The sequence below is a fragment of the Rhinoderma darwinii genome, chromosome 3 (assembly GCF_050947455.1).
Source record: "Rhinoderma darwinii isolate aRhiDar2 chromosome 3, aRhiDar2.hap1, whole genome shotgun sequence".
NCBI lineage: Eukaryota > Metazoa > Chordata > Amphibia > Anura > Rhinodermatidae > Rhinoderma > Rhinoderma darwinii.
The window spans coordinates 270,731,352-270,744,630 of record NC_134689.1 but is presented as its reverse complement, the minus strand read 5'-3'; the positions used below and the strand labels follow the sequence as shown (position 1 = coordinate 270,744,630).

General features: G+C 39.2%; 1 protein-coding gene across 2 annotated transcripts in view; it reads right to left on the bottom strand.

The window, feature by feature from the left end:
• THSD4 (thrombospondin type 1 domain containing 4) overlaps positions 1–13,279 on the bottom strand; it is a 684,213-nt gene that overhangs the window by 660,774 nt on the left and 10,160 nt on the right. Inside the window, exon 1 of one of the 2 annotated variants that reach the window (XM_075857921.1) lies at positions 3,448–3,534. The exons of the other annotated variant lie outside the window; for it this stretch is intronic. The gene's annotated coding sequence lies outside the window, so the exon portion shown is untranslated. Of the gene's footprint in view, positions 1–3,447; positions 3,535–13,279 lie in introns of those variants that run through there. 2 annotated transcript variants of the gene reach the window in all.

The window sequence follows — 13,279 nt, the reverse complement described above, 5'->3', positions numbered from 1 at the left end:
CTATAAATGAGGTATCGCCGGAATCGTACTGACCCGCAGAATAAAGGTAACATGTAGTTTATAATGCGTGGTGAACTCTGTATAAAAAAAAAACAAAAAAAGCTGTGCCAGAATTGCGTTTTTTGGTTTACCTGGCATCCCAAAAAATAGGATAAAAGGTGATCAAAAAGTCACATGTACCCCAAAATGGTACCAATAATAACTACAGCTCGTCCCGCAACAAACCAGCCCTCATACCGCTACGTCTATGAAAAATAAAATTAGTTATGGCTCCAATAAGTCAGGAAATAAAAAAATATGCAGTTGTGCCCGAGGAGAACATTTCTTCTGTTTCAAGAGGCGATTTATCAAGGACCTAAAATTAGGGAACCAGGAAGGGAGGGCCCAATCATATCCGATGGAAGCGACGGTGCCCGTATTATACCAGGATAATACTTTCCCAGCAAAATTCCCCAAACTACAAAGGCGCGGAGTGTGGACCAAAAGGGGGATAAGAAATGACACCATTTATCAGTGCGACACCGGCCTGTGCAGAAAGGATTGCTTCACAGCGTAACACACATCTATGGATTATTTTTATTTTTTTATACCACCTGACTATGCCCCTTATATACTCCGCCCCGCTTACATGTACCCCCACATTATAAAACACCAGCAATACTCAAACAAATATAGTACCAAGCAAAATCCGCTCTCCAAAAGCCAAATGGTGCTCCCTCGGCCCTGAACCCTACAGCGTGCCCAAACAGCAGTTTCCTTCAACATATATGGCACCGTCATACCCGTGAGAACCCTTTTAACAATTTTTGTGGTGTGTGTCTCCAGCGTCATAAGCTGGGCATGACATATTTGCCACTGAATGGCATATCTAGGGAAAAATATAAATTTTTAATTTGCACCATCTGCAGCGCATTCATTTATGGAAAAGACCTGTGGGGTGAAAATGCTCACTACACCCCTTAATAAATGCCTTGAGGGGTGCAGTTCCATAATGGGGTCACTTATCAGGGGTTTCTTTTTATTATTTCACATCTGAGCCTCTGCAGTTGTGAACCAATACTTTGTAAATCGCCAAATTAGGCCTCCACTCCGCATGGTACTCTTCACTTCTGAGCCCTGTCATATGTCCAGACAAAAGATTAGGGCCACATGTAGGGTGTTTCTAAAACCGGGAAACACCGCATAATAATTAGAGAGCTGTCTTGTTATGGTGGCACAAGCCGGGCACCACATATTGGCATATCTATGGAAAAAAATCCCATTTTCACTCTGCAACATTGAGCGCACACTAATTTCTACAAAACACCTGCAGGGTTAAAATGCTTACTACACCCCTTGGTAAATGCATTGAGGGGTGTAGTTTACAAAATGGGGTCACTTCTGGGGGGTTTCCACTGTTTTGGGCCCACAGGTGCCCAGAAACCAATCCAGCAACATCTGCACTCCAAATGGCGGTCCTTCCCTTCTGAGCCCTGCCGTTTGCCCAAACAGCAGTTTATGACCACATATGGGGTATTGCCGTACTCGGGAGAAATAGCTTTACAAATGTTGGGTTCTTTTTTTCCTTTATTTGTTGAGAAAATGAAAAAAATTTGCGCTAAAGCTACGTCTTATTGAAGAAAAAGGACTGTTTTTATTTTCACTGCCTAATTCTAATAAATTCTATGAAACATCTGTGGGGTCAAAATGCTCACTACACCCCTAGATGCATTCTTCAAGAGGTGTAGTTTCCTAAATGGAGTCCCTTTTTGGGCGTTTTCATTGTTTTGTCCCCTCAGGGGCTTTGCAAATGTGACCTGGCCTCCGCAAATCATTCCTGCTAAATGTGATCTCAAAAAGTCAAATAGTGCTCTTTCCCTTCTAAGCCCTGCCGTGTGTCCAAACAGCCGTTTATTACCACATGTGGGGTATTGTTTTACTCGGGAGAAATTGCTTTACAAATTTTGTGGTGCTTTTTCTCCTTTAGTCCTTGTGGAAATGAAAAAAAATTAGCTAAACCTACATTTTATTTGAAAAAATGTAGATTTTCATTTTCACAGCCTACTTGCAAAAATTTCTGCAAAAAACCTGTGGGGTCAAAATGCTCACTATACCCCTAGATAATTTCCTCAAGGGGTATAGTTTCCAAAATGGGGTCACTTGTTTGGGGTTTTCACTGTTTTGTCCCCTCAGGGGCTTTGTAAATGTGACATGGCCTCCGCAAACCATTCCTGCTAAATGTGAACTCCAAAAGCCAAATGGCGCTCTTTCCCTTCTCAGCCACGCCGTGTCTCCAAACAACCGTTTATTACCACATGTGAGGTATTGTTTTACTCGGGAGAAATTGCTTTACAAATTTTGCGGTGCTTTTTCTCCTTTAGTCCTTGTGGAAATGAGAAAAAAAATCGCTAAACCTACATTTTCTTTGAAGAAATGTTGATTTTAATTTTCACGGCCTACTTCCAATAATTTCTGTAAAAAACCTGTGCGGTGAAAATGCTCACTACACCCCTAGATAATTTCCTTGAGGTGTCTAGTTTCCCAGATGGGGTAACTTTTGGGGGATTTTGACTGTTTTGGCACCGCAAGAGCCCTTCAAACCTGACATGGTGCCTAAAATATATTCTAACAAAAATAAGGCCCCAAAATCCACTAGGTGCTCCTTTGCTTCTGAGGCCGGTGCTTCATTCCAGTAGCACGCTACGGCCACATGTGGGATATTTCCTAAAACTGCAAAAACTGGGCAACAAATATTGAGTTGCATTTCTCTGGTAAAACCTTCTGTGTTATAAAAAAAATTGTATTAAAAATGTATTTCTGCAGAAAAATATGAAATTTGTAAATTTCACCTCTACTTTGCTTTAATTCCTGTGAAATGTTTAAAGGGTTAAGACATTTTCTAAATGCTGTTTTGAATACTTTGAGGGGTGAAGTTTTTAAAATGGGGTGACTTTTTTGGGGTTTCTAATATATAAGGCCCTCAAAACCACTTCACAACTGAACTGGCCCCTGTAAAAATAGCCTTTTGAAATTTTCTTGAAAATGTGAGAAATTGCTGCTAAAGTTCTAAGCCTTGTGAGGTCATAGAAAAATAAAAGGATGTTCAAAAAACGATGCCAATCTAAAGTAGACATATGGGGGATGTTAATTAGCAACAATTTTGTGTATTATAACTGCCTGTCTTACAAGCAGATACATTTAAATTGAGAAAAATGCTAATTTTTGCAATTTTTCGCTAAATTTTGGTGTTTTTCACAATTAAATACTGAACATATCGAGCAAATTTTGCCAGTAACATAAAGTCCAATGTGTCACGAGAAAACAATCTCAGAATCGCTTGGATAGGTGAAAGCATTCCGGAGTTATTACCACATAAAGTGACACATGTCAGATTTGAAAAATGAGGCTCTGTCAGGAAGGTCAAAAGTGGCTAAAGAGGGAAGGGGTTAAATGCACATTTTCTCTCACCATGCTTGCTGAGTGGATAGGCTCTTCCATGATGTCAGAGCTATGATCTGTGCTCTGACCAATCAGTCTCCATTTTTCTGCTACATGACATCAGTTTGTGCATTATTCATGTGTTCTGACAACACTGTGTGCATTTCTCTGTACTGTGACATCACCAAGTGCATTTTTCCTGTATGGTTACAATAGTTGTGTACATTTTTTGCATTTTGCTGCGTTTTTCGTGCCATTTTAATGGCATTTTTTGACCCGTTTTTGCCTTCAGTGTTAAGTGCGGCCAGATGTTGCATCAAAGTATATAGTAAAATATCAATTGCACAACAATTTGTGGTCAGTGTCGTGTTTTTCCCCAAATGCAGCACTCTCTGGGTATGGCATTTTTTTCAGGAGTTTTTGCCATAGGCTTCTCTCTCTATAGGACCTCAAAAAACTTCAGGAAAAAAAAAAAGCATGCGCAAAACGCCACTAAAAACATCTTAAAAAATGCATTATACATTTGAAAACTAACAGCGTTCTTAGAAGCAATTATGGTACAGTTTAAAACGTCAGAATATTTTGGTGTGTGAATCCAGCCTTAATAGGACTGTGGACTGAAAAAAGACCAAATATGTGAATGGTTGCAACGTCTGATCTACCCTAAACACATATTTTAAAAGGATAGAACCAATAGGTCAAAAATCGGTGTGTGTAAAGCAACTTTAAGCCAGCCACAGGTGTAAAGTGTCCCAGTTTTTTGTAATTGGAAGAGGCATACACGAATATGGGGAAAATGTTTTATATTATGGGAAATATTGTACGTTTGAATTGACCCAAATGTAAATTTGTTAGTCCATAATAAAGCAATTGTGGTTTGTAACATTAAACAACTACAATAGAGAATAAAATAAAAAAATATGAACAATTAAGGTATATTCACCCAAGGCAGATTAGCTGCAGATTTTGGCCCATTCATCTGAATGAGCTTTGCAGAAATCCATGAACATGCAGCAGAAACAACCTCATCCAGAAGTATAGAATGGATTTTCTGTAGCAGAAACGTCTGCAATAAAACTGTGGCAAATTCTGCGGTACAATTTGCATATATTAAAAGCGGATTTTGTTAGCGGATTCCACTCTGTGCATCGAAAGGGTGAAATCCGTGGTCCACGGCTTTTCATAACACAGTGAGCCTGCGGTGGATTTGAATATCCACAGCATGGCCATGTTTTCACGTGGAATATTTTCCCTATGTGTGGATAGGTTTTTAAAAAGCCCAAACCATTTAGTGTACTGTAAATTAAAGCAGAAATCTACGGAACGGAATCCACACTGTAAATTCTGCCACGCGTAAACGTGGCCTTAACGTCCTAGTTGATGGAGCAGTTTTCCATTGGTTGGAACCTATCCTATCTATATGTACAGTATGTTGTATCATTGACAAAATATTGTCAATGATTATAAAATATTTCAGAAATTAACATAACCTTTCAGTCTATGGCCAATTTACTGCCCAGTTAACACATTTGTATGCAGGTTTTTGTTTTTTTGTTTCTTAAAGCCAAAAACTGTAAAGAAATATAAAATAGGGGAGATTCAATAAGCTTTTGTTTATACGTCACCTCTCTCTAGGCTATATTACTGCTTTTTTCTCAATAAAAAGGTATTGAAAAAAGGACTTCAGGTAACCAGGAAGACATAAGATGAGGGGACTGTGTACATTCATATACATGGGTGTACCCGCAGCTGTTATGGGACCCAAGAACGGAGGGGCTACTTACTGATCACTATGGATTTTTGAGGAAGGGAGAGAAATTGTGAGTGAAAAGGGAAGGTAAATACTGTGCCTGATGGGAGCAGAGTGGTCCGTGAAGATGGGAAAGTACAGTCAAAACAATAATAACCATAAACTGTCCATTTCCTGAACTTACTTGCTGCTATGGGTGGTCATGGTGGAATGGTGCCCAATTTTAAGCATTGTAGTTGGGGTCCCATGGACATTTGTTATGCCCCTTTTCATAAATATATAATTTCTAGCAAATTTATCAGATTTTAAAGAGGCTTTGTCACCACATTATAAGTGCCCTATCTCCTACATAAGGAGATCGGCGCTATAATGTAGGTGACAGTAATGCTTTTTATTTAGAAAAAGGATCTATTTTTACCACTTTGAGCGATTTTTAGCTTTATGCTAATTTGTTTATTAATGCCCAAGTGGGCGTTGTACAGAGGAGTGCATGACGCTGACCAATCAGCCTCATACACTTCTCTCCATTCATTTACACTGCACTAGCGATATAGTTATATCGTTATGTGCAGCTACATACACAAACACTAACATTAGATCATTGTCCTAATAATGAATATACATTACCTCCAGCCGGGACATGATGTGTATTCAGAATCCTGACACGTCTGAATCTTTTCTGTGAGATTTTCAGCAAGGCAAACGTAATCTCGTTTACATCGTAATCTCGCGAGATTACGTTTGCCTTGCTGGAAATCTCATAGAAAAGATTCAGACGTGTCAGGATTCTGAATACACATCACGTCCTGGCTGGAGGTAATGTATATTACATTATTCATTATCAGGACACTGCAGTAATGTTAGTGTGTGTATGAGGCTGCACATAACGATATAGCTATATCGCTAGTGCAGTGTAAATGAATGGAGAGAAGTGTATGACGCTGACTGGTCACCGATTGGTCAGCATCATACACTCCTCTGTACAACGCCCACTTGGTCTAAAGTAAAAACACGCCCACTTGGGCATTAAGAAACTAATTAGCATAAAGTTAAAAATCGCTCATAAAGTGGTAAAAATAGATCGTTTTTCTAAATAAAAAGCACTGCTGTCACCTAAATTACAGCGCCAATCTCCTTATGTAGGAGATAGGGCACTTATAATGTGGTGACAGAGCCTCTTTAAGTGTTATCAAACACTTTTCGGGGTTGTTTAGAAATATATTATGGTTGTTTTATGATCATGACTAAATAATAGAAAGAGATGGCTGCAGAAAAAACCTGCCTTATGTCACATTTTACCTTTTTAGAAAAACTAAAGCTATGATGAAGTGACACTAAGCCTGAGTGACAACAACCTACATGTTTTAATAACACGGAGATTAAAGTACTCAATACTGCCAAAACTTTACCAAACACATACAGATTTCATTCAAACAAAATCAGGTCACGGTGTGTAAATACCTAAAAACATTTACCAAATAATACGTTTTATATGCATCCTCTCCAATCCCTCATCATCCAGCATCACTGTTAGGTTTCCTTTAATACGAACTCCGATCACTACGTTCATGCTGCCCTATCTGCGGGTAGTACGAGTTGGGCTTCATACACATGTCCAAGTCATAATGGGGCTGCCATAGGGGCGCATTGGCCTCTACTGTACCTACACATGCCTCAGATTTTACAAATCTTCTAGGGATGAATATCGTCATACATAAGGCAGCCTAAGGAGCCTGTAAGCATCACACAGAGGCAATGTGGCTTCCTACTAGCGAGTCGTACGGCCTCCGTTCCACTGCCATAGTCTCTGTGTACACAGTCCTTCTAGGCCTTATTGAAAGGGCCATGCAACATAGGCAGTAAGGTTTCTTTAAAAAAAACAAAACGCTGCCACAGCGGTACCCAAAATTTCATACCTCGTGAGTCACTCAATTTTGAGTGATGGCCGTGAGCCACGTTTGGGTAAAAAAAAAATGTTAACATATTAAACATAGAGAAACACAAAATTATAACATTTCAATTTTCAGGTAAATATTTCAGTTTGAAATTCAACACACTGGTACTCCACCACCCAAATTGGCACTTTCTGGGGACAGGATAGGTCTGTAAAATTGTTAATGTGGATGTCATATTGTAGCAAGAGCATATGGTTATAAAACTTAAGGTTCCTATGGTGAGCCACATGTGGCTCTCGAGCCACTGGTTGGGGACCATTGCCCTAGGGGTACCAGATAGGGAGATACTGTAGGTTTAACGGTTTGCATAGCAGTGCTTTTATTATTAAAAATAAATAACACTTACTGCCAATACTGCATCTACTGTTTGTTTTTTGTCAAATTTACCTCTAAAAGCAGATTGTAAGGGTATGTGCACACACACTAATTACGTCCGTAATTGACGGACGTATTTCGGCCGCAAGTCCCGGACCGAACACAGTGCAAGGAGCCGGGCTCCTAGCATCATACTTATGTACGATGCTAGAAGTCCCTGCCTCGCTGCAGGACAACTGTCCCGTACTGTAAACATGATTATACTACGGGACAGTTGTCCTGCAGCAAGGCAGGGACTCCTAGCGTCGTACATAAGTATGATGCTAGGAGCCCGGCTCCTTGCACTGTGTTCGGTCCGGGACTTGCGGCCGAAATACGTCCGTCAATTACGGACGTAATTAGTGTGTGTGCACATACCCTAACTGGACAGAAAAATGAGGCCGGCTGTTTTTGAACAGGATCCTGATTGATACCAATAGAAGTAAATGGCATTAGGATAGACATCCAGTTTTGAATGCATTTTTTCCCCTAATCTTGAAGAGAAAACAGTAAATATCTACAGAATGCAAAAGCGTGGTGTGAACCTAGCCTAACCCATTGTGCCCTGAGATAGGGCAGGATGATCTTAGTGACCGGTTCCAATCCCCTTCATTTATTTGCTGAATTAGTTGCTGGGTAATTAGTGCCTGTTTGGTCAGGTAAGCAATAAAGGTGTATTACCCGGCAGAAAAAAAAAAGACAGATGTGTGAAATGAGCAAACATTCTGCTTTACAGCTGTCAAAAAACACTCCTAGCTATGCGTTAAAATGTCGATTAACATTTTCACATCTATAAAACAAGTTAAAAAAAAAAAAACAACTGTCCCTTTGCAGTAGAGAGGAGAAATGATGTTTAAACCTGTTTCAATGAATTCCCATCAGCAAGCGTCAAAGGGCAAAGAGAAGAATATATGTAGTTGGTTGTTTACCTCGACTGATAAACACAAGGACAAAAGTAATGAATGATCTCCGTGTCTTCCTACACTTTACGTCATATGATTATTTATGGAAGCTTAATGCCTAAATGGATATTTTTCATTTGTTGAATATGAATGATTAAACATTTTAGTTGACTGCTGCAGTATTTTGGTACCCATACGAATCCGTATCATAATTGCTTGTGAAGTCAGGTAAGTGGGTTGGATATATTTGGAAACAATGGTCCCCTGAAAAATTGAGCGGTGGAACTAGATTGGTTGCCATAGGCAATTTCTCCACTTTTCCTTTGCACCAGTTTTGATATATCCCCTCCAATGTCTTAATAAAATCTAAAAAATATATTTTTTGGACTGGAAATTGTTAGACTGGTAACCATGAAAAATAATTTCAATTACCAAAAAGTCCATAATTTGGGGATAAAACCAGAAAGACGTGGGATTAATCCTAAAACCTTACTAGATCAAGGATGAATCAAGGTCCATGGATAATGTTTTGTTTGATAAACTATTGTACTATAAGGCCCTGTTCACACGGAGGAATTTGCAGGCAAAAATAAAACTGCCTCAAAATTCCTTCAGGAATTTTGAGTCCAATTTTGACCTGACTGCACTTTCTTGCCGCGGTTTTCACTGCGTTTTTCGCCCGTGGCCATTGAGCGCTGCGGGCAAAAAACGCTTTCTCTGTCTTCCATTGATTTCAAATCGGAGGTCAGAGGACGAACCACTGCAAGAAAGAGCATGCCGCTTTTTTTTTTTTTTAAATTCAATGGGAGGCAGTTTCGACCATTTTTTGGCGCCGAAATGCGATTTCCGAGTCCAAAAACTCTGTGTGAACTGGGCCGAAGGCTGCATGCAACGCTTTTTTTTTCTGTCAAATTTGACAGAATCTGCAATAGAGGCCCCAAACAACAAAGGCTCTGAACATTGCCATAAAGGGGTTCCTCCATCTTTGACATTTATGGCATATCCACATGCGTTATTCCCTTCTATGGTAGTTGCAGAAACATATAAGCACAGAGCGCTCAGCTGTACCCATAATCCCAGTCGCCCGGATACACCTTCTCAAAGGCTTTAAGAAAGGGTCATGTGACGTGAAACGTCCATTGGACGAATGTGGTGTGTTTAATATCCCATTTTTGCCTGCTGTCAGCACCTGAATAAAGTCTGCTATTTACCAAATGGGCGAGTGTCGTGAACTTTTTATATTCTGAATAGTGGGACCTCTGTCTAACTAAGCTAAGCGTCCAAAAAAACATAGAACTAGTTCTTACCAATAATTTGGTTTCTAGGATTCTGCCATTACAGGACCATAAGAGGATGACTCCTCACCCTAATAGGGATAGGAAAACAGAGCATTTAAAGAGCCCCTACTAACTCACTTCCTCCAGTGTTTTCTAAATAACTGCTCAGGCATCATTATGCTCAATGTCATTTAGTAATACAAAAAGAATATTACAGCATAGGGATGGATATAAGCGTGCGGTCATTGAGTAATCCATAAAAACGAATTCTATTTTCTCTAGTCATACTCCATGACAGCACTACATGAATAATGCTAAATAATTAACAAACCAAAAAAAACCTGAACAACTTTTGTTCCAAAAGAAACTTCTTTAACCAACAAAAGATCCAGTCTGTAATGTTTGGAGAAGGAATGAGGTGTAGACCAAACAGCAACTCTGCAAATCTGTTTGATGGATGTGCGCACTTGCTCGCTCAGACCAGGATCGAGATATGGCCCTGGTCGAGACAATCCCTGGGCTAGGTAAATTTCATAAACAGGATTTTTATTTATTTTTTTATAACCCATCTGGATAAGGTATTTTTGAACAATTCCTTCCCTTTGTTAGCTCCCTGAAACAGAAGAAAAATTTTCTGATCTTTCCTCCAAGGCTTGAAAACCTCCAGATACGTTATCACTACCCAGACATCTAAAGTGTGGAACCCTTCCTTACGCTGGTTTATTGGTGGTTGACAAAAATGAGGAAGAATAATGTCCTGAGACATAGAATTCGGAAAAAATATAAAATATAGAATTCAGGATAAGAATGACAAATTCAGTTTAAAGATGATTCTATCATCTAAGATCTTCAAGTAAGGCTCTCTAAAAGTCATCTGTAATGGCCTAGTAATGAGCGCAAGAAATTGTCTTCCAAGATATTCTCTTGAGGTCTGGGCCTGAGTTCGAAGGTTGAGATGGGGAGACTCTTTAGAACCACATTACGGTCCCAAGAGGAAATTAAATTAGAGATTCTTGGAATAAGTCTCTGCTTTCATTAGGAGATTAATCCAAAAAGGAAATTAATGAAGTGATCAGAACCTTTAATATACTAAGTTTTAACCCATTTGAGACCCTTTTGCTGGAAATCGAACACCTTTGTGATGTGTGGATGAAGAGGGTTAGGTGGATTGGATGCCACACCAGGGAACAAAGGTCTTCCATATTTTTGCAATAGTAACTTTTCTCTTGCAGGAGTGTCTGGATAACAGCATCAGGCAGACCTTTCCTTTTTCAATACGGACTTTTCAGTATCAAAGGTTGCCTGAAAAATCTTTTGAGGTTCTTGATGGTAGAGGAGACCCGGATGAAGAAAGTACAAGTATATCTGGCAGTATTAACAGATCTTTCAGCTCGAGGAGATTTAGAAGTCTGAACCAACTTCTTTTCGGCCACCAGGATCACTCGTCTTCTCTGCCTGGATCTTCTGTAGAACGGGCAGAAAATAATAAGCTAGCTTAAAGTCCTATGTTTGTGCTAGAGCATCCATTCCAACTGAGCAATCTCTCATATTCAGAGAGGAGAGGAACCTTGTTTCCTCTGAGATGTAAAAAGGTCTATCATGAACACCATTTTTCCTGTATTAGTTGGCACAAACAGTCGTTCAGACTCCACTTTCCAGGGTTTACATGATTCCTGCTCAGATAGTCGGCCTGCACATTGCATGACCCTTTCAGGTGCAGATAGGGATAGAAGGAATGTCTATGCCCCCTTGAAAATTTTTGTAGACAGTTCCTGGAGACTTTTGCTTTGTGCCACCCCTTCCTCCGATTATGTAGATTGGCCACAGTTGTCATGTTATCCAAATACATTCTGACAGAAGTCTCGATTATAAGAGGACTTGACCTCTTCCATAACCCTCATACTGCATTTAATTTTTATTAGTTTGATGATCGATGTTCCATTGTTGAGGGCCAAATGCCTTGAAAAGACTGTTCGAAGAGTCACCCTCTTTTGCCAAGTTCCGTGGTGACAAACAACCGGAAACTGGTGCCAGAGAATTGCTAACTTCTTGTCTGAGGACTGAGGATTTTTGTCCCATTAGCATAATATTAGAGTCTATAGTGTTCTTGCATGGGCTTGACACCATGCTACTGGCTTAGATGCAGGCCATCAGATCCCAAACCTGACCATATGGATAATGATTCTTCATTTTGCTGGTGAAAAGTTTGATTTTTTTCTTGATTTATTATTCAGCCCAGATCTTAAAGGATCTGGCAGGTCTTCTCCAGGTGGATGGAGAAGAGAGAGAAAGCAACAAATTGTTTAGGTACGGAACTATATTTAGCACCTGTCTTCTCAGGAAGGCCACTATCTCTGCTAATAGCTAGGTAAAAATTCTGGTAACACAGGAAATCCCAAGTGGTAGGGATCTGAAATAGAAATGAAAAAAGTCTTTCTTACTACCAGGAGTATGGTTGATTTTATGGATTCCATCTTAAACTGATGGTAGGTCACGAACCAGTTTAACATTTTCAGATTTATAAAGTTCCAAAAAGAACCTTTTGGCTTTTTTTACGAGGAATATCGACCATTTTCTTAATGGGGGACTGGAAAAATAACCTGCTTCGACAGAAGCTTTCTTATTTCATTTTCTTGTTCTTCATGATGGGTAAGATAGTAAACTTGTGGCCATATATTGTGAGATGGTAAAAGGAAACCTATATTTTGTAGACTTCTTGGATAGTTTTTATAATAGACTTATTTGATGTAATTTTCTGCCACTCTTTGTAGAAGTTTGCAATTCTTCCTCCCACATGTTTGGCGTCATTATTTGTCTTGGTTGCCACGGGTAGTATTGAATAAGTTTCTTCCTTTGCCAACCCTCAGGTAACTCCATATAACCCTGAATTCTTATTGTTGGAAGCGGGGACGAAAGGAACTTTCCTTCCTAATTAACTGTGGATCTCAAAAGGGCTTTGTTTTTGTCAGAAACTTTCTAGAACTTTGTCTAATGCTTGTCCAAAAACATATTTATCCAGAAATGGAATAGGACAGAGTTCTGACTTTGATAATGTGTCACCTGATCACATCTTCAGCCAACCCCTTAATAATCTGAAATTTGGACCTAAAAATTAAATAACGTTAATAGTTGGAGGTACATGTAAAGGCATTAAATATCTGTTATCTGTAATGGTTTGTTCTTCAAAATGACTGGTGGGAGGAAAAAAACAAAAACCAAAAGAATAACCGAATGTGTATATTTTGCCACATTTAAGCAAAAAAATAATCATTTTTAATTAAAACATTCGAATGTAGAAATACAACCAGCATTCTAATAATGAATTTTCAGGATATATGCAATAGAAGATTTTATTTCTTTGCAGTAAACAATATTTTGAACTGTCCACCCACATACTGCTGTCTCCAACAATAGTTATTAAAGTTGTAAGAGAGTCTGCTGTAGCTACAGGTCCAGGTTTAAAGGTGACATGAATATATAGTGTTCAATGCCACAAATTAAAGAAATTACTACTTTTTCTTGACAGCAGTATAAAACATATTGACACGTGTGACATTTAAGACACTTTCTAACACCCATCCCACCCTTAAGGGCAGTCAGGTGGGAATGCTCTAAGTCTGTATC